This window comes from Callithrix jacchus, chromosome 3, assembly GCF_049354715.1.
Source record: "Callithrix jacchus isolate 240 chromosome 3, calJac240_pri, whole genome shotgun sequence".
Taxonomy (NCBI): Eukaryota; Metazoa; Chordata; class Mammalia; order Primates; family Cebidae; genus Callithrix; species Callithrix jacchus.
In genome coordinates, this window is record NC_133504.1 from 61499145 (window position 1) to 61526624 (window position 27480).

Genomic DNA, 27480 nt, shown 5'->3' on the forward strand with positions numbered 1-27480 from the left:
GAGGGTTGTTATCTACCACAAGTGAAAAGGGCTGTCAGAGAATCAACGGCAGAAATGAATTCTTCATCAAAAAAAGAGACCTTGATGTCAAGTCTTATTGTATATCTGCTTTGACAATTGTTTTCTTTTTTGATTATTTTCTTTCTGTATTTATTTAAGAAGCTTAGAGAAAACTCACAAGATATTTCAAAGCAAAAAAAAAAAAATGGAGCAACAGGGCAAAGAAAGGAGTCAGCAAAAATCTGCTTGAGGTAGATATCAAATGAGCAAGGTCACAGAGGCTAAGATATGAATGGTGGTGTGGTGGATGGGAGGATGTAAAGCATCTCCCCTGTCAGATGGTCCTGTAGTGGGAATCCCCTCAACATGCTCCTGAAGATTTGGGGAGAAAACTAGATGCCTGTCAGAGCCTTCTTTATTATGAGGGAAAACTGTCTGAAAATGAGGCGAAAACTTTAAAAAAGTTTAAGAGAATAAAACAAGAACAGCAGAGGAGCTGAAAAACAAAATAAAACAAGTAAACAAAATTATTCTTAAAGTCAGTGGTATAGTGGTCTGAGTGGGACCAAAATAAATAAATAAAGTCGGCATGGTAGCTTTAGCCATTTTCCAAAGTAAATATTCTCATTATTGCAAATATCAGGATCCCAATTATATGTCCCTGAATATGAAATTGGAAAGAAATGCCAACTAATGGCTCTCATCAGCTGACAGGAGTAGGTGCCAGCATATCACTTCCTGAAGCTCACCTGACTTCCAGATCTCTTCAACTGCATGACCCTTGAACAGCATGGTTTTTAACTGCAGGTGTGCTTTTATATGTGGATTTATAAGATATAAACCCACATATCTGCCTCTGCCACCTTGAGACCAGGAAGACAGCTTCTCCTTTTCCTTCTCCTCTTTAGCCTGCTCAACAAGAAGACAAGGATGAAGACTTTTATTATGATCCATTTAAACCTATTGAACAGTAAGTATATTTTCTCCTACTTATGATTTCCTTCATAACATTTTTCTAGCTTACTTTATTATAAAAATACAGTATATAATACATATAACATTTTTTTAAAGTATTAATTATTTACATTATTGGTAGGACTGTTGGTCAATAGTAGGCTCTTGGTAATTAAGTTTTGGTGGAGTCAAGTTTTCTACATGTACTTTCAATTGTGCCGTGATCTGTGCTCCTAACTCCTGCTTTGTTCAAGGGTCAATTTTATTTCCATTATAATTTGAGAATGGTGACCTTATGATTTATTATTAGAAATTGGAAATGTTCTGAGAATAAAGAAGATGATACCATTAATTATGTTGAGGTACAAGACCTAAACTGAACTTACTGGGCAAACTGAGATTTATGATCACCCTAAGGGAGCCAGTTTGATCTTGTGATTCTCACTGATACTTAGACATAGGTAATTCAAATACAATTATATTATACCTGATAGATCTGTAATTTCAATGCAGAAAAGATACGCTCTGAGAATTTAGATATGAAGCAGCTAATTGACAGCTATATAAAAAAAAGCTATATAAAAAGACTTTCTGTCTCAAGGTGGCTTATTAGACACTATTCCCACACAATGAAACATTTGCTAAAGCAAAGAGTACAAACTGGTAGCTCTATAGATAACTTGTCAGATACACACATGCTCTGCATGAGTGACAATGTGTTTAAAGAGTTAAACATATTTATTTCTTAATCTCTATTCAATACTAATATGTGAAGCTCTGATGATCTAATACTGCTATATGCTATATCTTCCAATTCTTTCTTACTGTAGACTTGTTTTATTTCATGTTTTATAATTTGGGATTATGAACTAATCCTACCTGTGAGAAACCTGTCTCCTCCAGGGCCAGTTTGCTTTTACTACTGCCTGCATGCCAGACATATCACTGGCCTGGGGCCACATTTTATCTTAGATTTTTGGCTGCAGATTGCCAAGAATGTTCCATGCGGATCATATAAATGTAAATCCCAATTTCTAGGTTTATAGTTATAAATTCTAAGGGGATATTTTAAGATAAGAACTGGAATACTGCTCCAGGGCAATGACATCATAAATTCATGCATAACTCTTCTATATTTTTGTCCCTAGAAAGTAACTCTAATTTCTGAAAGGCTCAGAGAGCCATTTAAACATATCTTGATATTTAGTAATTTGGGACTTTCAGGATACTTGTTTTTTATATTGCCAAAGCTAGAAATGAAAGTTGATATTTAAATTGAATGAATTAAATCTTCATCTTAAATAAGATTTGAGAGTGGAAGAAAAACCTAAAAAGATATCATGTCAAATATTGACTCAATTTATATTACCAGGTGATGGTCAGGCAATGAATAATTTAGCCCAAAGATTTTCATCATCAACTTCAATTTATCCAGAATTACTTTTGTAACTAGAATAATGCTACAAATGATATGGAGGTTGCAAAACCAAAGAAAGGTAGAATGAGTATGTGAATGCGTAACATAATGTCTATTATGTGTCATCTAAAATCTGTGAGTTTTTTTATTTTATTATAGCATGGAAATAAAGGAGAGTCTATTGCACCTAGCCAGAGAGAACATATAAATTCGTTCCTTACAGAAGGAAGAAAATTTTTAAGTTCTTAATACCATAACTGAAATCAGAAGATGATAAAGTATCATCCCCTTTGTTTTAAACTATTATAAAGGCAATATACTAAAAACATTCCTCGACATATTTTTATTTATATTCAAAAGCATAAAAAGTTATTATCACATAATCAAACATTCAAAAGGGATTCCACTTTTCTGTTTATTCTTGAATAAATATTCTAGAATGCATAGTACATACAAGTGGTTTCTTAATAAAACTTATATACTAAGGTAGAGGATAATTATATTATCAGAGAATACATATAAAAGAATATAAACAAAAATCTATGTCAAAAATAAAGTGATAAGCCTAAAAATTTAATTCACTGAAACATTTAACAATGGGGAGGTACATTAAAAACCCGATAAAATTAATATATTGTCACCTCAGACAGATGGAAGGTTTAGATTAGGAGCAAATAAAAGTTGCCAATGACTCAGACTACCTAAGATTCATAGCCTGACAATTGCCAGCTAAAGAAGATATTGTTTCTGTAGTTGATAATTAGTGTAATCATCTTTGCAAGAACCAATGAAAGTGTAACTAAACGTCTTAGTTACTTTGACTATAAGTTATTTTTCAGGTATCATATTTTCAGGAAAACATATACATCAAATCATTGATGACTGATAAATGAAATTATGCTATTCCTATGGCATAAAATAAAGACTATTTTGAAGTATTTTTATTTCCTGAAAATATGGCTGGGACAGAAAATTTTAAAAGGCAATGCAAAATTACTCTGTATGCAACATATTTCAAGTTATTTAAATTAGCATGTTGGGCATGGAGAAATTGGCATTACAAAGAACTAGATAACTTGTATTTTTATTCATATTTTTGGCTTTTATTTTCCAGGTTTTCTATTATTTTTATGATATGAAAATATTATTTTAAATAATATGCCTCTTATGTTGCTGGCAAAAAATTGTTTTTCTTATTTTTAAGACAAAATATTGTTCACTTCAGCCAAAATATGTTATAGTAACAAGTGACTCAACAGTTTAAAAATACTAAAACATTGTTTTCTGCTTTTACTATGGATAGCTCCCTTGAGGGCCACCTGCAACTCCATTCCATGTCAGAACAAGCAGAGAAACAGACTCTAATGAAGCTGACTCCAGATTGCTGATCTGGAGGGAGAAAGGAAAGTCCCATGGAAAACTACATGCTGACTCCTAGAAATTCTGCTCAGAAGTGACATATGTAGCCTCAGCTCACACTGGAGTACCTCCTTTCATAGAAAAATAGAAATACGTAAATAATCACAATATGTCAACAAAATCCTTATATTATAAACGTAATATATTTTTTAATGTTTTACATTTTTATAAGTTTTTCCCATAGAAAAATAATATTACTACTGTAGGCAGCATTGTAAGATGGCTCCCAAGATTCCTGCTCTGTGCTGTGTGAGCTCTGCATAACCTCCATCCATTATTAGGTAAATAGCATTTGTGAGTAGGTTGGAATATCAATTATGTGATTGTTCTGTGTCATATGGCAAAAGTGTTTATTTCAGAATCCTTTAGAGTCCCTAATTCTTTGATTTTGAGTTAATCAGAAGGAGTTCATACTGGGGAGCCTGACCCAGTCACGTGAGCCCTTTAAGGATTAGAAAGAATTGAAGGTAGAGAAGTTTTACTGCTGGCCTTGATGTAGCAAACTGCCATGTTGTACAGAGGGATACATGACAGTTAATGGAAGCAGCCCAGAGTAGCTGATAGGAGCCTTTGGCTGATAGCCAGAAAGTGGGGAATCTCAGTCCTAAAGCCCGAAGAAACTGTATTCTGTCAACAACCAAACAGCTTGCAAAGAAATTCTGAGCCACATATGATATGGGAGTCCCTAAACAGAGAACCCAAATAATGTATATCCAGACTCATAATACATAGAAGAAATGGTTTGATAATAAATTAGGATTGTTTTAAGCAACTTAGCTTTTTGCATTTGTTATGCAGAAATATATAGCTAATACAATTACCCTGAAGACCTACATAATATTAATAAACCTTACACTAATAATAATAGCAAAAATTAACAAGAAAAATCACAATATCTATTTTCTGTATGTGATAATTCTATAAGATTATGCACAAACACACTGTTTTATTAACATCAACTAATTTTTTAAAAATGTACTGTTTTATTTTATTTAATAAAATAAAGAATGCTTGTAAGTTAGAGAACAATAACCTGTGACTTTATTTTACTAACACCTACAGCAAATTTACTCACATTTTATCTCCTTCTTACTTTTAATTAAGGTTGTAATTATTTAAAATTTGTTTTTGAACTTACTAAAGAACACAACAGCTTATTTTTTTAATGTTAAATAAAATGGAAAAAAGTCATACTAATATTAGCTATATATCTTTTTATTTATAAAGTATCTTTCATTTACATAAAATGAACAATACTTAACACACAAAAAAAAGTTATTACACACACAAAAATGGCATTCTACCTCTATTTAGGAAGAAAAAAGCTGGAATAAACACCATTCCCACCATAACAATAAGAGGAAAGTCTGTAAAATTTAAACTTAAAAAAATTATCAGTGAAGTGATGTCATAGAGCAGTCAACCAGCTTGGAATCTAAGAAAAGACATATGCCTCCAATGAAAGAGGAGAAAAAAGAAAAAGCACTCAAAAGAGTATAGGACTGTTGTATAAGCAGATGAGTGAAATTCAGCCACAATTTTTAAACAAATTTTCAGGCGTCAGTTGTATGCTAGCATGAGAATATGGAAGCCCTAAGAACAGCAGTCTGCATTTACTGGTAAGCTCTTTTCCATAATCCTTTACAGAGAGCTTATGCAAAAGACTGAGGGCAGGACAAAAAATAAGAGAAAGTTTTTGTTTTTAAATTATATGCAAATGAAGTAGTATAGGCCTGTAGGAAGAGTGCAGCAGCTTCTCCAGAAAAGGCACAAATTTCTACCTGGATACTTTTGCTCTATGGAATTAAAGAGCTGTGGAAAGGCAGCAAGCTTTATTATATACAGAGCAAGAATACACACCAATGGAGAGAAAAGGAAGGCAATCCTCTAACACTCAAGAGAGCAGGAAACCATTCTGGATCAAAGCAATAAGGGTCTTCCACTGATGCAGATGGAACACGATAACAGAGAAGGCCCCACACCAGATACCTATGTGTTGTTTAAAATTGAGTCTATACAAGACAACAACAAATAGCCCCCTCATATTATTCTTCACCAGGCACTTGGTAAAGACCAAGAAAATTACACTGGAGTAGGAGTGAGATTGTGAAGCGAGGCAGTTCTAAGGGAGAGTTGTCAAGGAAAGGATAAAGGTGAAGGAGACACAGACATTGAGGAAAACTCACTGGCAAATCATTCATCACTGTAAGCACAAAGTAATTCTAGAGAAATTTCGATCTGTAGAAACCCTGACGGTAGTAATGGCACAAAATAACTGAAATTCCATTGAACTCTAAAATGATTAAACCTCAATTGCCAAAGACTTAGTCCAAAACAGATTATTAACAGTTTTCGCTCAAAACATTGTTACTTCTGTCTCAAAATACCATATATATTATTTATGCCACATAACAAAAAATTGACTAATAAAAATAAATGTACACACAAACCCAAAACATGAAAACATTATCAGAGACAAAACAATCAAGAAAACCAAAGCTACATATAACCCACGTGTTGGAAATATTAGAGAAGAAATTTAAAATAACTATGACTAATATATTAAAGGCTCTGCATGAACAGATGATGAATTTTACAACAGAGATGGAGCATGTAAGAAAGAGTGAAATTGAAATGTTAATAACAACACAATAACAGGAAAAAAAACTTTGATGTGCTTTTCAGTAAACCTGACAACAGCTAATAAAAGAATTAGTAAATTTGAAGATAAGCCAATAGAAATTACCAAAACTGAAAAATAAAGAGAAATGAGTTAAAAAAAACAAATATACCTACCCAAAGATTATCTAGTACTGAATTAACTAACAAACTTATTTATTAATACTAAAAAACTTGTTTTTGTAATCCCAGGGATAACAGAGAATAGGCAAGAAAGAGAAGAGACAACATATAGAAAAGAAAAAAAAAGACTAGAAGAGATAATGGTTAAAATTTGTTTTTTAAACAAATACAAAATTTCAAACAAAAGCTAAGAAGGTCAGAGAATATCAATCTGGATAAATATCAGTAGAATACATACCAGCATACATATCTACACAATTCTTTAAAAATTACTGAAAGATTAAATTTAAAAATATATATATCTGGAGAGAAGCCAGAGAAAAAAGTACATATCCAAAATATAGATAAGACATAAAAATTGCAAAGTGGAAATAAATTTATATATCACTCATTATATAACAGTTATATTATTCAATGAATCCCTTAGTTTTTCTCAAAAATGGAAATTGTTCAAAAGGATGGGATTTATAATGATTTTTAACAAATGAGTCACCCTCAATATGATTTCAGCAGCTAGCTGAAATTGCCCATGACTAGAGTCTAGGTGATACAAAACATACCTCCTAAGGGAACACAACAAATATACACAATCTGATTCCAACACATTTGCTTATAACTTCAATAAAATTATTTTTTAATGCATACTCTCTGGCATGAACCCAAAGCAATTCCACATGTTATCTCATAAGATCCTTGAAAACAGCAAAGTAGGTTGATAAAATTATTCCCATATTATAAATTAAAGATGGAAGCTTAGAGAGGTATAACTGTGAGTGCAACAAACCATGAGGTAATGACAGAGGAAGAATTCCTGAATCTGCCTCTAACATATTTATTCTTTTCAAATAATCTATAAAAATGTTTCTTTTAAAATATTATCAAAATTTTATTTAAATGTGTCCCTTTGGACAAATATTATTGTGGCAATCTCAAAGAGCTTTCAGTTTAAGTAACTCCATTTAGCAGTTTGGATGATACTTTCCACTAACGATCTTCTTAATCTGTACCATGAACTGTTAGCAACCTTCAAAAATAATCTTTACCAACTCAGGCCATCATAAGTTCATACTGCTTTTGGATCACCACTTCCTATGAGATGGAAGTATCTTTCCACGGTATGAAAGAGGCATGGGTCCTTTTCCAGTTGAAGAAGGCTTACACGTGTGAATTAGGTAAGATAAGCTCTAGGGCACTTGAAAGTCATTTGTAAGTGTAAAAGGGGTTTTGGAAATGGCATAACTTGCTTTCAGTATGGTATTATTCCTAGGTAAAAAGAATCAAACTGTTGTGGTTCACATTAGGTGTATCTACTATTGTGAATAACCATCATAGAATCACCAATCCAGATGATTTAAGAAGAAGGTCACAATATTATTTCTATTATCTCACAGTTAATTTGTATTAAATGTACTTAATTAATTATGTTCTTTTTATTATATTAAAAAAAATTGCAATTTTCATTATGTTTTTTAGCTGTCCCCTCCAAAATTAAACATTAATTATGTTTGAAATGGAGTAGAGCTGTATTTCATGAAAAAGGAGGAGGTATACTTAGAATCAAGAGATATTGTTGAATTTTCTTTTTCCTCAAGTTTTATAATTACATGCAGTATGAAATTATTTCCTATTTAAAGCTTAATTTTCCATTATCCATTAGTCTAAATTATTTAAAAAGTAAATAATGACAAATACATAGATTTTTCTAAAAGCAACAAATACCATCAATTCCTTATTTACATAAAAGAAGCACGCTATTTATCAATGTTTTCAAAAATAACATAAATGTTCCAATATAAAATTTAAAGAATAATCTTAGTGGACACGTTTGATAGAATTTTATATGTATAATTACAAAACATTTTCAAACATTCCTCACCAAATATTGCTCTATGCAGGTTACTGTGTTGAAACTCTTTAAAAAACATTAGTTCTAATTCTTATTAGAACACTGAGATGCAGGTATTGTTATACTCATTTTATAGATGAAGAAACTGTAAACTCCATGAGATTTAGAAACTTTTCCAAGTCACCCAGAAAATGAAAGATTCATATGTGACTCCAAAACATTTAAAAGTGAGAAAATCTAAGGAGTTGGAAATTATTGTAATTAAACATAGTAAATGGATGTACATTATACACGTGTATATATGTGTAGTTAAGAGAGCAGCCACTTAAATTGCGATTCAAAAACATCGTTTCTCTAATCCCTGTTTTATATCTGTGTTAATTATATCTAAATGTGATGGGTTTATGGATAATTTTCCTTATCCTTTTGTATGTCTTTAGAGTATTGTTTAAAACTCTGCACTGAACATGTATTATTATTACATGTAATCATTATACTAAGCATGCTTAAAATGTGAACAAATGCCTAGTAATACAGTTGTGTCTCTAATTCCTCATAATTAGCAGACTTGCATGATTATTTATTTTATATAATTTGTTTAGCTTCTGAGTTGAAAAGATAATTTAGTACACCACCGTCTTCCTCAATAGAATGGGGGCTGGTTAGAAAAACAAGATAACATGTGGAAAAAAATAGCTGGATTTTAGCAAGTTACATTTTCAGTAACTTCAGATTACAACTTTAACGTTGCCTAACTATGCCAAGCAATTTGATTGCAAATATACCTAGAGGAAGAGACCTCAATGCCTAAAGCCTCAAAAAACACTGCTAAGATTTGGATTCAAGATGGCGTGGTAAGAACAACTCAGGATTGCAGCTCTCAGTGAACTTGCAGAGGGTGAGTCAAAGCCGCATTTCCAGATGGATCTTTGTTGCCCACAGAACGGAGAAAATCCCAAGTGTAGGAGAGGCAAGCGATGCCAGCGCAGCTGTTTCAGCTGGTGCACCCACTTCAGTCAGCACTGCAGTGCAGTGGCACTCCCCAACACTCCGCACAAAACACACTGGTTTGGGTGCCCTGTTAAACCAGCATTCTGAGATTTGGGAGGGCAGATTAGCATATCCATCTGATTAAATGGGACTTGGACAGCAAGCCAGATCAGGAGATTCCTGGGAAGCGGGATTTGAGCCAGTGCAGTGGGTCGCTGCATGGGAAAATCACACAGATCCTGGTGCCTTGACAGCAGGTGACTGAAACAACACCTGGGAGAGAGTCAACCATTCAACTTTTAAAAAAAAAAAAGGTGCTCTGAGGCAGGGAGCCAGGTGAGCAGGCTCAGTGGGTTTCACCCCCACAGGGACAAACAAAATGGCAATTCAAAATGCTCCGGGTAGAGAGTTCACTGCGGGAACAGCTGAACCCCGGACAGTGCAGCTTGGTGGGGAGGGTCGTCTGCCATTACCGAGGCAATCTGCCCCTACTGAGGTACACTCCCATTGCTGATGCAGCCTGCCATTGCCAAGGCAACCCGCCATAACAGAGAGACTCCGCCGCAGGGCGGAGCCCGTGGCAGCAGGACAGACCCCATGCCAGCAGGGCAGAGCCTCGGCAAGCAAATAGTGACTAGACTGCCTCCTAGCTGGAAAGGACAGTGCAATGGACACTCATAAAGAAAGCCCTAACTCCCCGAGACAGAGCATCTGAGGAATAAAAGGGGTTTTATGACTTCTGCTGCAACAGACTTAAACGTAGCAGCCTAACACCCCTCAATGAACAACGGAGCTCACAGCTCAGCACTTGAGCTCTCTATAAAGTACAGATCATCTCCTCAAGCAGCTCCCTGACCCCTGTATATTCAAAGAGTCACGTCAAAAAGACTGATCAGACTGACATTTGGAGGGCATCATTCTGGGACAAAGAGAGCAGAAGAAGAAACTGGTAGCATCCCTCACTGTTCCACAGCTGCTACAGGTGTACCCCAGACAAGCAGGGCCTGGAGTGGACCTCAGCAGTTGTACAGTGGAGGGGCTAGACTGGTAGAAGGAAAACCAAGTAACAAAAATACTTCATCATCAACAATCTGGGCGTCCACTCAGAGACCCAATCGAAAAGTCAGCAACTACTCAGATGACAGGTGGATAAATCCACAAAGATGGGAAGAAACCAGCACAAAAAGGAAGAAAACACCTGAAACCAAAACACCTCGCCTCCTACAAAGGACCAAAACTCCTCACCAGCAAGGGAACAAAGCTGGACGGACAATGAGTGTGATGAAATGACGGAATCAGACATCAGAAGGTGGGTAATGAGAAATTTCTGTGAGCTAAAAGAACATGTTCTGAATCAATGCAAAGAAACTAAGAACCTTGAAAAAAGATTTGAGATAATGATAACAAGAATGGATAATTTAGAGAGGAATATGAATGAATTGAAGGAGCTGAAAAACACAACAAAAGAACTTCGTGAAGCATGCACAAGTTTCAAAAGCCGAATTGACCAAGCAGAAGAAAGAATATCAGAAGTCGAAGATCAACTCAATGAAATAAAATGAGAAACCAAGATTAGAGAAAAAAACGCAAAAAAGAATGAACAAAGTCTCCAAGAAATGTGGGACTATGTGGAGACCTAACCTACGTTTGATAGGTGTACCAGAATGTGACGAAGAGAACGAATCCAAGCTAGAAAATATTCTTCAGTATATTATCCAGGAAAATTTCCCCAACCTAGCAAGGCAGGCCAAAATTCAATTCCAGGAAATACAGAGAACACCACAGAGATATTCTGCAAGAAGAGCAACCCCAAGGCACATAATCGTCAGATTCACCAGGATTGAAACGAAGGAGAAAATACTAAGGGCAGCCAGAGAGAAAGGTTGGGTCACCCACAAAAGGAAGCCCATCAGACTCACAGCAGATCTCTCGGCAGAAACTCTACAGGCCAGAAGAGAGTGGGGGCCAATATTGAACATCCTTAAAGAAAAGAACTTTCAACCCAGAATTTCATATTCAGCCAAACTGAGCTTCATAAGTGAAGGAAAAATAAAATCCTCTGAAAACAAGCAAGTACTCAGATATTTTGTCACCACCAGGCCTGCTTTACAAGAGCCCCTGAAAGAGGCACTACACATAGAAAGAAACAACCAGTACCAGCCATTCCAAAAACACACCAAATGCTGAAGAGCATCAACAAAATAAAGAATGACATAAACTAATGGGCAAAACAGCCAGCTAGTATAAAAATGGCAGTATCAAATTCACACATAACAATATTAACCCTAAAGGTAAATGGGCTAAATGCACCAATCAAAAGAAACAGACTGGCAAATTGGATAAAAGACCAAATCCCATCAGTGTGCTGTATCTAGGATACCCATCTCACATGCAAGGATACACAAATGCTCAAAATAAAGGGATGGAGGAAGATTTACCAAGCAAATCGAGAGCAAAAAAAAGCAGGAGTTGCAATTCTCATCTCTGATAAAATAGACTTTAAAGCAACAAAGTTCAAAAGAGACAAAAAAGGTCATTACATAATGGTAAAAGGATCGATGCAACAAGAAGAGCTAACGATCCTAAATATATATGGACCCAATACAGGAGCACCCAGATATATAAGGCAAGTTCTTAATGACTTAAAAAGAGACTTAGACTCCTACACAATAATAGTGGGGACTTTAACACTCCATTGTCAATATTAGACAGAGCAACCAGACAGAAAATTAACAAGGATATCCAGGGCTTGAACTCAGACCTGGAACAAGCAAACCTGATAGACATTTACAGAACTCTCCATCCCAAATCCACAGAACATACATTCTTCTCAGCACCACATCACACCTACTCTAAAATTGACCACATAATTGGAAGTAAATCACTCCTCAGCAAATGCAAAACAACTGAAATCATAACAAACAGTCTCTCAGACCATATTGCAATCAAGTTAGAACTCAGAATTCAGAAACCAACTCAGAACGGCACAGCTTCATGGAAACTGAACAACTGGCTCTTGAATGTCGACTGGATAAACAATGAAATGAAGGCAGAAATAAAGAAGTTCTTCGAAACCAATGAGAACGAAGACAAAACATGACAGCATCTCTGGGACACATTTAAAGCAGTCTCTAGAGGAAAGTATATAGCAATAAGTGCCCACATGAGAAGAGTGGAGAGATCCAAAAGTGACACCCTATCATCAAAATTGAAAGAGCTAGAGAAGAGCCAGGCGTGGTGGCTCATGCCTGTAATCCCAGCACTTTGGGAGGCCGAGGCGGGTGGATCACGAGGTCAAGATATCAAGACCATCTTGGTCAACACAGTGAAACCCAGTCTCTACTAAAAATACAAAAAATTAGCTGGGCACGGTGGTGCGTGCCTGTAATCCCAGCTACTCAGGAGGCTGAGGCAGGAGAATTGCCTGAACCCAGGAAGCGGAGGTTGTGGTGAGCCGAGATCGCGCCATTGCACTCCAGCCAGGGAAACAAGAGTGAAACTCCGCCTCAAAAAAATAAGAGAAATAAAATAAAGAGCTAGAGGAGCAAGATCAAAAAAACTCAAAACCTAGCAGAAGACAAGAAATAACTAAGATCAGAACAGAACTGAAGGAGATAGAGACATGAAAAACCCTTCAAAAAAATAAATAAATCCAAGAGCTGGTATTTTGAAAAGATCAACAAAATAGACAGACCACTAGCTAGACTGATAAAAAAGAATAGAGAGAACAACCAAATAGATGCAATAAAAAATGATAAAGGGGAAATCACCACAGATTCCACAGAAATTTAAACCATCATCAGCGAATATTACAATCAACTCTATGCACATAAACTAGTAAACCTAGAAGAAATGAATAAATTCCAGGACACCTGTGTCCTCCCGAGCCTAAACCAGAAGGAAGCCGAAACTATGAATAGACCAATAACAAGGTCTGAAGTCGAGGCAGCATTTAAGAGCCTACCACACAAAAAAATCCCAGGTCCAGATGGGTTCACAGCCAAATTCTACCAGACACACAAAGAGGAGCTGATACCATTCCTTCTGAAACTATTCCAAATAATCCAAAAAGAGGGAATCCTTCCCAAATCATTTTATGAGACCAACATCATCCTGATACCAAAACCTGGCAGAGACCCAACAAGAAAAGAAAACTTCAAGCCAATATCCATGTTGAACATAGATGCAAAAATCTTCAATAAAATATTGGCAAGCTGATTGCAAGAGCAAATCAAAAAACTTCTCCATCATGATCAAGTAGGATTCATCCCGGGGATGCAAGGCTGGTTCAACGTACACAAGTCTACAAATGTAATTCACCACATAAACAAAACCAGAAACAAAAACCACATGATTATCTCAATTGATGCAGAGAAGGCATTTGACAAAATTCAAAAGCCCTTTATGCTAAAAACCCTCAATAAACTCGGTATTGATGGAATGTATCTCAAAGTAATAAAAACTATTTACGACAAACCAACAGCCAATATCATACTGGATGGGCAAAAACTGGAAGTATTCCCTTTGAAATCTGGCATTAGACAAGGATGCCCTCTTTCACCACTCCTATTTAATATAGTACTGGAAGTTCTAGCCAGAGCAATCAGGCAAGAAAAAGAAATAAAGGGTATTCAAATAGGAAAGGTGGAAGCCAAATTGTCTCTATTTGCAGATGACATGATATTATACCTAGAAGACGCCATCACCTCAGCCCAAAACTCCTGAAACTGATAAGCAACTTCAGCAAAGTCTCAGGATATAAAATCAATGTGCAAAAATCACAAGCATTCGTCTACACCAATAACAGACTTAAAGAGAGCCAAATCAAGAATGAACTGCCATTCAGAATTGCTACAAAAAGAATAAAATACCTAGGAATACAACTTACAAGGAACGTAAGGTACCTCTTCAAGGAAAACTACAAAACACTGCTCAACGAAATAAGAGAGGACACAAACAGATGGAGAAACATTCCATGTTCATGGTTAGGAAGATTCAATATCATGAAAATGGCTATATTGCCCAAAGTAATTTACAGAATCAAAGCTATCCCCATCAAGCTACCATTGATTTTCTTCACAGAACTGGAAAAAACCACCATGAAGTTCATATGGAACCAAAAGAGAGCCCACATAGCCAAGTTAATTCTAAGCAAAAAGAACACAGTGGGGGGCATTACACTACTGAATTTCAAACTATACTACAAGGCTACAGTAATCAAAAAAGCATGGTACTGGTACCAAAACAGAGATATAGATCAATGGAACAAAACAGAGGCATCAGAGGCAACACAACATATCTACAACCATACAATCTTTGACAAAAACAAGCAATGGGGAAAGGATTCCCTGTTTAATAAACGATGTTGGCAAAACTGGCTAGCCATGTGCAGAAAGCAGAAACTGGACCCCTTCCTGACACCTTACACTAAAATTAGCTCCAGATGGATTAAAGACTTAAGCATAAGACCTGGCACCATAAAAACCCTAGAAGAAAATCTAGGCAAAACCATTCAGGACATAGGAGTAGGCAAGGACTTCATGACAAAAACACCAAAAGCATTGGCAACAGAAGCCACAATAGACAAATGGGATCTAATCAAACTCCACAGCTTCTGCTTGGCAAAAGAAACAGTCACTAGTGTGAATCGGCAACCAACAGAATGGGAAAAAATTTTTGCAGTTTACCCATCTGACAAAGGGCTGATATCCAGAATTTACAAAGAACTCAAACAGATTTACAGGAAAAAAAAAAAAGATGCCCATTCAAAAATGGGCAAAGGATATGAACAGACACTTTGCAAAAGAAGACATACATGAAGCCAACAAACATATGAAAAAATGCTCATCATCACTGGTCATGAGAGAGATGCAAATCAAAACCACATTGAGATACCATCTCACGCCAGTTAGAATGGCGATCATTAAAAAATCTGAAGACAACAGATGCTGGAGAGGATGTGGAGAAATAGGAACACTTTACACTGCTGGTAGGAGTGTAAATTAGTTCAACCATTGTGGAAGACAGTGTGGCGATTCCTCAAGGCCTTAGAAATAGAAATTCCATTTGACCCAGCTATCCCATTACTGGGTATATATCCAAAGAACTATAAATCATTCTACTATAAGGACACATGCACACGAATGTTCATTGCAGCACTGTTTACAATAGCAGAGACCTGGAACCAACCCAAATGCCCATCGATGATAGACTGAATTGGGAAAATGTGGCACATATATACGATGGAATATTATGCAGCAATCAAAAATGATGAGTTCATGTCGTTTGTAGGGACATGGATGAATCTGGATAACATCATTCTCAGCAAACTGACACAAGAACAGAAAATGAAATACCGCATATTCTCACTCATAGGTGGGTGATGAAAAATGAGAACATATGGACACAGAAAGGGGAGTACTAAACACTGGGGTCTATTGGGGGGAATAGGGGAGGGACAGCAGTGGGGGGAAGCTGGGGAGGGATAGCCTGGGGAGGAATGCCAAATGTGGGTGAAGGGGAGGAAGGCAGCAGAACACACTGCCATGTGTGTACCTATGCAACTGACTTGCATGTTCTGCACATGTACCCCAAAACCTAAAGTACAATAAAAAAAAAAGAAAAAAAAAGGGGGGGAGAGAACACAGGTGTACGAGTAAAAAAAAAAAAAACACTGCTAAAAAGCAAACTGATAGCTCCTGCCTTACCTATAATGACTTAGTAAAATATCAATCTGTAAGGGATAGGAAGAGCAACATTTTAGCTTAATTACAAATTTCATCACAAAAATATTTTTATAGTTTTTCTTCTTAAGAAAATCTTAGGATTTTTAAGAAATGCCACAACTTATTATTTTTATTTACTTAAGGTGAATTCCATATATAGGTTAATGAAATGCAAAAGGGGAGGTCTCCAGAATTCTCAGTGCAGAGTTTCTCAGCCAACAGGCAAGAAAGAACAACTTCAATTTTCAGAATATTATTGTTTTACATTAGTTTTAGCTCATGGTAGATATAAAGCCAAACATAGTCACATGAAAATGTTGTTGGTAAATATCTTGATTTTTACCTTATTTTGGTTGAGATGTTCTTCAGGATTGGCCATCAGTTCTCTCTTTGGGTATCTGCCTTTGCCTTACTTCTTTACCCAAACACAGTAGAAGCACCCGAGTAAAGCTGAAGCTATCATTTCCATTTATCCTTGGAATTTCAGTCTTCTGTAAAGAAAAAAAGGGACCTAAAAAGTATTAGACTTGGCAATCAAATGAAAGATCTCTTCTACTTGAAATTCCCAGGAGCTACTTTGATTTCTGTTTTCTTCCAAAGATTACTTGTTTTCCTCTTCTGTTTATCCTGTGCTAAATATAGCATCATTTTTTCTTATCAGGGTAATTAGAGAACTTTATCATATTCCACCTTAAGCAAATACACACCTTCTGTGTAGGATTTTCTCCTGGCACATATAAAAAAGTGGAACTTAAATTTATCTTGTAATATAAATTATATATGTAAGCTAATTTTTAAAAAGCACTACTCAAATTCATAGCAATTATGTAGACTGTAATAATCATGTTACCATGTAATGTAGTAGAAATTTGAATTGGAAACTGATAGAAAGTCAATCAGAACGTAAGTCACAAGGAACTGTCCAGGAGAAAAGGCAGGCCGTAAACTGCTATTTAAAACTCCATTAAATTCTATCTATTGTTAGGTTTTAATTATTGCTTGGCTAGTTAGTATTTCTATAAATTATTTATTTTAGGAAAATGCCAATTACATGTTAAGTTTCTGAATACAGTGAAATCTAAGACAAAATATTGTAAAACAAGTCTTTGAAAACACTCATCTTTCAGCTATTCAGGAGCTGTCCGTCTGTTCTTAGTTTTGCTCTAACAAACTCCCTTTGACTTTTGGCCCTTAAAAACTGAACTCACTGGAATACTGGGTATTTTAATATGAATCCCTTACTGTAATATCTATGATGTTAATTATATTGTTAGTCTTCCACAGTGGTTCATACTAAAGCAAATGAATCTTTTATACTTATAAAAGGAGTCAAGATTTTACTACTTGTGTCATTTTCAACTAATTTGGCTTTCACCATGATAACAAAAGACTTCTAAATGAAAATTATTGCCACTTCTCTTATTCAGTGTATAATTTTAGCTTATAAAGAGATTTCTTCTGGACTATTCTACTGGACATAAATGGAAGATACACACTTAACTAAGTTTGAAATAAGAAAAAAATCTGTACTGTTTAAGTACATGATTTATGTGTTTGATTTTATGAAGTTTGTAAAAATAATCATTGGACTTTTTCAAAATGACAAAACATTATTCTCACATCACTTTTAGTAAATGGTTGAAAAATTATACAGGCATATGATTTTATCAGCAACATTCTAAGCATACTAAAATGCATTAATGTCATAAATTATATTAAATGGCAAGAATTTACTTTTCTAAACATATATCTATACAAAGATAGCTTTTCAATTTGTAATTGTCTACAAAATGATTTTTATAAGCATTCCATGTAAGATTCAAAATTTTAATTTTCTTAATGTTTGCCAATTTTTTTCTTAAAAATATATTTGATAAAACACCTCAGTTAAAATGATAAATATTTTAAAATATAAAATTTTATTCATTTAGTCAAAGGCATGGAATCAAAGAGACTCTATCTTGAAAAGGGGCTGGATAAAATAAGGCAGAGACCTACTGGGCTGCATTCCCAGCAGGTTAGACATTCTAAGTCACAGGAGAATAGGAGATTGACACAAGATATAAGTCACAAAGACCTTGCTGATAAAATAGGATGCAGTAAAGAAGCCAGTGAAAACCCACAAAAATGACGATGGTGATGAAAGTGACCTCTGGTCATCCTCACTGCTCATAATATGCTAATTATAATGTATTTCCATGATGAAAGACACTCCCACCACCAGTGCCCCAACAGTTGGCAATTGCTATAGCAACTTCAGGAAGTTACTCTATATGGTCTAAAAAGGGGAGAAACTCTCAGTTGTGGGAATTGCCCACTCCTTTCCTGGGAAACTCATGAATAATCCACCCCTTGTTTAGCATATTATCAAGTAGTAACAACAAGTATCCTTTGATACTTATTGTTGAACAGCTCAAGCCACTGCTCTCCCTATGGAGTAGTCATTCTTTCATACTTTTATTTTCTTAATAAACTTGTTTTCACTTTTCTCTATGGGCTTGTCCTGAATTCTTTCTAGAACAAGATTCAAGAACCTTCTCTTGGGGTCTGATCAAGAGTCCCCTTTCCAGTAACAATATTTTCCAATTTTTGTAGAGTATTAAGGCCAACATTTTGTCAACATAATTATATAAATTTAAGGAAAACCAAGCACTTAAAAAAATCCTTTTAAGAAAAATTATTAAAAGGAGTAGAGGTTTAATAGGTAGAATAGAAGAAAAACATAAACAGGTTCCTCTATATAGGAAGGGGTCTCTGAGAGGAAAAAGGACCAGCTGTTGGCAAATGTGCTAAATTTTATAGCCCCCTTTCAGAAGGCAGTGCCTGATTTCCAAAAGGCTCACAGATTGGTTTGAATAGGTATAACATTTGCATAACATGTGGGAAAGGCTGTTCACCCAACACCAGTCTTCTTATTCAAATGGGCTTTCCAGTTGAACAGCACCATATTTTCTGCTATTTACAGTCCATGCGGCTGGCAGAGAAGGAAAGATGGAGCCATCATCTTGAACATGTCTAGTTCTTTGTCACTGCCAGGATTCACCTGTGCAAGCTCCGAGCTTGGTTGTCCATTTCTGCAGCTCAACTTTACAGGCCACTCTTTGTTGCAAAATGATTTATGGCTGCTTTTCATTAAAAATAATAGCTTTATTGAGGACGTCTATGCCCTTACAATCTGGCCAAATAATTTCTTCTTAACTCCTATATAAATCCCCCATCTGGAATGGTAACTCTAACTGCTGTTATGGGGTGTTGGGTGATGACTCTTTCTGGCTAATTCCTGCTGAAAATAGGTGTCATATGGAGAACAACAGCTAGCATTCCTCCTGGGGTTGAACTAAGGGTCCCCAGAAGAAAGGCAAGTCCATGTGTGGTTTTGTTTGTAGCACCATTTGGAGTTTGATTTCTTCTAGGCAAAAGGAAACAATTTGAGTTATAGTATTGAGTAGACAAGGTCCAAACATTAATATAAAATATATGAGCAAGAGGGGGCTTAATAATGGAGCTAACCAGTTTTACAAAGACTGGAATTTATTAAAGAGGTATTATAGCTATCCAGGGCTGGAGCCTGCATTTTCTTTTCACCTGTCAATGATTTTAATTTTTAAGCACCTGTAGGTTTTCTTCTACTTGATTAGGAGTGTTGATTCCGAAGCAGCACGATTCACTTAAGACTACACAGGTACCCCCTACTTCAGCTATAAGGCCATCAAGGGCACATCTATTCTGTGCTACTACTGAAGCTAATGAGTCTATAGATTGTTGTTGTGTTTCTATGGCTCCTACTGTTCCCTTCCATAATTATTGCATCATAAAGTAAATATTAATTGCTGACCTTTTAAGGAAAGGGATACCAGCAAACCAGAAGAGGCTGCTGGTTAAAGAATTCCTCATCTATATTCTTTCTAAGATGGGATTGTCATGTGCATGCTCTTCCAATCTTCTCTTTAGGTTAAATCTCCATATGAGAACATGGAAATGACAGATATTATTGTTTGGCCTATTTAATATAGTACACTTTCTAAAAAGGAACCAAGGTTAGGGATGTACTCAGATGATGCAGCCATGTCAGTGAAATTTAAAAATAATAGACTAGGAATCACTGCTACTATAATGCAGTTCCCTTTTCAGTGCCTAGGGAGAATTAAGTGTATCCAGCAGCCACAAAGGAAATATTATCCTGTCCCTCGAAGGGATGGTTCTAAGTTGTGACATGTGAGAGACACAGGTAGATATTTTTTATCTCTTAGAAACTTTCCCTCCTTACATATAATAGTAACATCTTTGGGATAGGGATATCCATACTCAGGATAGTCATTCACAATGCCATTTAGAAGCTTACATGCTAAATGAGAAGGGTCCATCTGCCAAATGGAGTTTCAAAAAATTAGGGACATAATATGCACTGGCCAGTATCTCAGATGATCCTTGAGGCAAGGGCTATTGGTCCAGATTTCTCCAATTTGCTCACAGATTTGTAGGCCACTACTATTAGCAAACATCATACAAAGATTTGGAATTTCATGAAGAAGCATATTTGGAAGAGCCCATGTGTTATTCTTTACATTATATTCAAGGTGGTTACTTAGAGCATACCAGTTTCATTGGGACTTCCAACCAGAAGGAGAGGCTAGATTCTGAATGCCTCCCAATAGGGCTTCTTATCTTTTGAGGTCACCCTTATTGTGCTTTACTCCCCAAATCTTTGAACTATCAGCAATTACAAGTGTTGTGTTACAGTATTTGAGATCTCCCAAGTATGGTCCATCCCCACTGTTTTCAAAGCAGAGGCAGGCACTTGTTATTACCTGGTCAACTATTCCCAGCCTGAGGGTGTGAAGCTCATCTTTGAGGAGCAGATTCTTTGGCATGGGAGGTGGAGTGCTTTCCTGAGAGGAGTTAGTTACCCCGTTGAAAGTGCTCCCATACTATGTCAAATTTATGCCTGCTAAGTCTTTAAGTGTTAAAGGTAAGGCTAACAAAGGGAATCCTAGGAGAGTAAGTTCTAGGTAATTGAGAGGATCCTTAGTGTTACTGAACTGACAACCACTCAGGACACACCCAGCAGTTAGTCTTGTTGTACAAATGGGCAATGCCTGGTATTGTAGGAGCTAAAGGAGGTGATGTATCACTAAACCAAATAAAAAGTCCTAGAAGATTCACTGATAGTAAAACTTTCATGATTCTTTTTTGTTGGTAACTATTATTCCTGCTATGAAGATAATAATTAAGCAAAATACTACAGCAATGGAAACTCACTGTCCAATATTTCAGTTAGAAGGTGCTAGCATGTATAGGTCTACTACAAATAGTAGAGTATAGCAATTTTTGCAAGGGTAATGTAGCAGATCATTTTCATCTAAAATTTTACTTGCCAAAATAAGAATTTCCCTTTGGGCGTCTATAGTCTTCCTTGGTGTTATTTTCCCAAACCAAAACCAAAACAAAAACAAAAACAAAAAAAACCCTCTGGGTTATGGACACCCTACTCACTTTCATTACCTGGAAGAATTTGCAGAATAATTGTCCAGAACTAGCATATTGATCCAGATATTTACATTACCCTTCCCTTTTTGTTTTCTCCAAGCTGCAGGAGATCACTGCTTGATTCACAAGAATAAGCAGTGGTAGTCTAAAATGTAGGCAAAAGGCTTAACAACGAGACTAGGATTTAATGACAAATGAACGATCAACTTTGGAGCATAATTTCTATTTCCAGTTCTCATTTTTGGTAAAAACAAATTATGACAGAACCCTGTTACTCATAGAAAAAACTTTAATCTTATACTTGGCCTGATTATTTGTATAAAGTGTAGCAAAAATGATTATGTCTACATAGGACTTTTGGATTAGCTTTGATTAAACTCTGATTCTTAAAGAATCTCAGATAAGATCTTTTAAAGTTGAGCTAAGCCATGGGTTTGTATCCTCAAATACCTGTGAATTGGATAGTCCTCTTCTCTTTAGTTTCCACGATAAACTTGGAGTTCCTGGAGCTGTTAGAAAGTGACATTATTTACTGACCACAGGTTAGGAACCCGGTGTAGGAATTTTGTAGACAAGGCATGAGGCCAGTTCTCTCCATAGAAATTTTATCAGCTCTGTAAGTCAAGATTGACTCCTTAAAGACAAACATACACTTCCAGTCAAAGCTTTGACAAAATAACCAGTTTTTCCAATTATGTTTTGTTGAAAAAGAAAAATTGATTCCTATTGCACTGATGCAAACAACTATATTGCTTTAAGAGTACTCACAGAGTTTCCAAATTCTAGAGAGAAACAAACATACTCCAAACATTGTTCACAAGAGTATACTTTACTCAGTTATTAAAGGCCATAAATAGTAAAAAATAAGTTTTCTTTAGTTTCTTTGACTCTGAAAAACAGAACAAGGATCAGCAATATTCCAAGAAAAAGTCAAGAAGTTTTCTTTAACTTTCTGAGTGCAGTCTATTTAGTTAACTCCTGTTTTGTTTGATATTTGTGAACATGTCAATTCTTTGTGCATCCCATACATTCTTTCTCTTTCCCAATGTTACATTCTTCAAAGCTATTAAAAACCTTCATTTGAGAACACCTGTTAAGTCTTACAGCTTGATTTTAAACCATCTTTTGAGAAGGAACAAAGCAAGACAATTGTCTGTGAATGACAAAATTTCCAGAGTAGTTATAGTTAAAAATATACCTAACAAAGAAGTTTAGTTATCTCTGTGATTTACAATAACTTTAACTTTAATTTTAGTTATCTCTGTAATTTACAATAACTTTAACTTTAATTTTAGTTATCTCTGTGATTTACAATAACTTTAACTTTAATTATGAATGATAGCATATACTTAGACAAAAACTTAAAAAAAAAAAAAAAAGGACATCAGCCCAGTGCAGTGGCTCATGCCTTTAATTCTAGCACTTTGGGAGGCCCAGGTGGGCAGATCATCTGAAGTCAGAAGTTCGAGGTCAGCCTGGCCCAAATAGAGAATACCCATCATTACTAAAAATACAAAAAAAAAAAAATAGTCAGGGGTTGTGGTAGTCACCTGTAATCCCAGCTACTCAGGAGGCTGAGGCAAGAGAATCACCTGAACCTGGGATTTGGAGGTTGCAGTGAGACTGCACCATGGCACTCCACCCTGGGTAACAGACAGGGACTCCATCTCAAAAAAAAAAAAAGGCATCATTTTGGCAATATCATGTGACCAAATACGTCAAATAATCCTGTTTACATCTTCTTTGAATGTTTCAGGGGCCCTCTGAACCATCCAGAAATCAAGGCAGCAGAAAAGACAATTTTAAAATCTGAAGTTTGATTTTGGAATGCCTGTTAAATGTTAGAGGCTTAAAACACTTGTTGTTATGAAATAAAATTCCAAATTAACATACATTATTTATTTTGCCAAAATTATGACTCAAAAGGCAAAAACCCTTTATTATCCTTTACTATTACAAGACAATCCTATACAAAGCCAAATTTAACCCTTGCATTAATTTTGTTAATGTTTAACAATCTTTTGTTAAAACTTCATAGAAATTTCCATCTAATCTTAATCAATTTGACAATGAGGTGAAATCTTTATAAATCCTTTATAACTCCTATTGCTAAAGAACAGAGTAGCATCTTAAGACAACCTTGCTTTGTTTTTATTTCCGTGCTTAATTTATGAAAAGACCATATAATACCCTTTTGAATTTAGTTAATGTTTACACATTTTTTTCAAGGTTATTTTTTTACAATCTTTCCACCACTTGCTTAAATCTTTAGCTTTATTAAATCAAATTTAACATAATCCTTCATCCTTGGAAAAATTTACATTTCCATGCTCTCTTATAATCTTTTAGTAAAAACAAATTTTACTGTTTTCATACACTTTGTATATAACACTGTTGAGCGATCTCAAAAACATGTTGCACTATCAACTCTTAGCAATTTTTACTTTTGGTGAAAAACATGGTTAGTAAGTTGTTTTAATTATTTAAGAAGTGTGGAGCCTAGGACCTACAAAGAAGTGTAGATGATGTCTGACTCTTTCCATTATCTAGCTCCAACTTTGGGAGAAGCCTGGTGTACAGTTTATAGTCTAAAACAAAGATGATAATAGCCCACCACACCAAGGGCAGAGTGTGACCTGGAAATGCCATGTGCTTTCCACACGAAGGACAGAAGGAGAGCTGGAAATTCCATGCGCTGTCCAGACCAAGGGCTAAGAGAGAGAGAGAGAGAGAGAGAGAGAGAGAGAGAGAGAGAGAGAGAGAGAGAGAGAGAGAAAGAAGGATGCTCACTGTGTCGAGGGAGGGGGCTCTGTTTCTAGAATCACAAAATGTCTTCCCTTGAGTTATATCCCCAGTTACTATGACATTTGCTGATCTTGCCAGACAAAATTATTCCCCTGAACTGTAGAACTTCCTGCACATTGCATACACAGAGAATATAAGTGATATGATGGTCATAAGCAAGAAAGAAGAAAATTACAATGGGAAAGTTGGAGATCCTCTTGCTTACATCCCATTACAGCAGTTGGAGGCTGGGGTCACTCCAGAAGCCTTTGGATAACACCAGGGAGTATCCCCAGCCAGAAATCCTCAGTTACCCCAGGACTTCTTCCAGTCCCATGAAAGAGCTAAGTGCTCTGTGAAAAGAAGCTGACTGAAACATGGTCAACATGCCTAGCAACCTGTGGATACCAGGGAATTCTCCATGTTCTCCCAAGCAATCCTGTCCCCTAAGTCTTGTAAGGCTGACAGCTGTGCTAATTGTTTTTAAATGGCTGAAGGGGGCCCTGTATTTGGTTTAATTAAGTTCTAAAATGGAGGCCAAGAGCCTCAAAATGAAAAAAGCAGAGTTAGTGTCCACTGCTCTACTCACTGTTTTGATGAATGTTGTACCTTGGTATCCTAGACAAGTTCCCCATTATGAAGTGGCTATATTGTATGGGCTAGATATCCTAGTGTTCATTGTCATGTGCCAGGAAAATATAGGACATGTACACACAGGAGAGTTTAGGAGCAGAGGTTTAATAGGTAGAAGAGAAGAGAAAGAGAAAGAGAAACAGCTTCTTCTATATAGGAAGGGGTCTCCAAGTGGAGAAAAGACCAGGTGGTGGCAAAATTTGCAGAATATTATAGTCCAGTTTTAGGAGGCAGTGTCTGATTTCCATACGGCTCACAGGTTGGTTTGGTTGGGTGTGATGTTTATATAGCACATAGGGAAGGCTGTCAGCCCCACTCTAATCTTATGCAAATGAGTTTTCCCGCTGATTGGTGCCATCTTGTCTGTTTTTTATAGCACATATGGCTAGCAGGGAAGGAAAGATGGAGTCACCAACTTGAACATGCCTAATCCTTAATTCCTGCCAGCATTCACCTGTACAAGCTCTCAGCTTGCTTGTCTATGTTTGCAGCTCAACTTTACAGGGTGCTCTTTGTTAGAAAATAATTTGGGGCTGATCTTCATTAGAAATAAATGCCTTTCTGAGGAATCCTATGCTCTTACTACCTTCCTAACTAGTTTCTTCTTAACTCCTATATAACATACACCCATTAAAAGTGCCAAAAGTCAGAACACTGACAACACCAAATGCTGGCAAGGAAATGGAGTAACGCAAACCCTCATCCACTGCTGGTGGGAGTGTGAAATGGTGGAGCCATTTTGAAAGACAGTTTGTCAGTTTCTTAGAAACCTAAATTTACTCTTAACCATATGATCCAGCATTCACACTTCCTGGTAATTTATCCAAAAGGAATCGAAACTTATGTCCACAAAAAACCTGCACAGAGATTTTTATAGTAGATTTATTCATAATAGCAAAAACTTGGAAGTAACAAAGATGTCTGTCAGTAGATGAATGAATAAATAAACTGGTGCATCCAGACAGTGGAATATTATTCAGCACTTCAAAGAAATGAGCTGTCAAGCCATGAAAAGACATGGAGGAACACTGGATGCATATTACTACATGAACGAAGCCAATTTGAAAAGAGTACATAGTATGTGATTCCAACTAAATGACATTATGGAAAACACAAAACTATGAAGACAGTGAAAGGATGAGTGGTTGTCAGGGGCTTGGGGAAAGAGTGATGAACAGGTGAGGCACAGAGAACTTTTAGGGCAGTGAAAATACTGTGTACGAGAGTTAAATGGTAGATAGATGTCTCTATACATTTGTCCAAACTCATAAAATGTACAACATCCAAAGGGAACCTTAATGTAATTATGGCCCTTGGGTGATGATGTGTCAACAGAAGTTTGGTTGTAATAAATGTCTTACCCTCATGGGAGATGCACAAAATGAGGAAGGTTATTCTTTTGCTGGGGCAGGTGGTATATGAAAACTCTGTGTACTTATGCTGAATTTTGGTGCAAATCTAAAATTTTACTAAATAAATCTTTTTTAAAAGTAGCTGTAAATAATTTGTGTGTTGCGTGTTTCTGAACTGAATAACATATTGAAGAAAATTCCGAATTATATAAGAAAATAAATACTAACAGAATTGATAAAACAAATATTAGTATCTAATGTTTTATCACAGCCCAGGTCTATATATCACTGAATATACCATTTAACAAAAATTACCCAGATATATAAGAGAAAGTTAAAGTTCGATTAATGATGTATTATTAGCATCAGTTTATGCTAGCCATAGTTTCTTTTATCACTTAAACCTGATCAATTAAATTATTCATTCATTTTTAATAACATAATGAATAACTCTGAACTCAAGATTCAATCAGTGACTACATCATCAGTAGCTTATATTAACCTGTGTACACAGCTTAAAGGATTCTGTATAGGGTCCTTTCTCACTACTTTCCACCTATATTCAAGATGTAACTTGTATGCTAAATTTTCTGTTAATTATATTTTCTGTATTTAAAATATTTAAATAAATTCTTTACTCTTGTTAAAATTGGATTTTATACAATAATTTTATCTTATATATAGTCATGGCATTTGCTTTCTATATTCAACAAAATTATTACCAAGTTCCATTCATATAGTTTATATGTAGCTTTAGCCTAGGCATTTTAGTTACTATATATGCTTTGGTAATATACCATGTATTTGTTAAGTCTCCTATCAAAGACCCTTTGTTGATTATCTATTACAAATTTTGTTGTAAACCTATCATACATAACTTCCAGTCAACACATGATAATTATGTCTCTAGCTATCTATCTAGAAGTGGAAACTTTGAGTCAAGAAGTGAGAAATATTTTAGTGTTACAGTAACAGTGACACTCTGTTTTCCAAAATGGTTGTAGAAGGGATTTTATTGATCCACATTCTTTCTGATATTGAACATTTCCAGCTTACTTAATTTCTACAAAC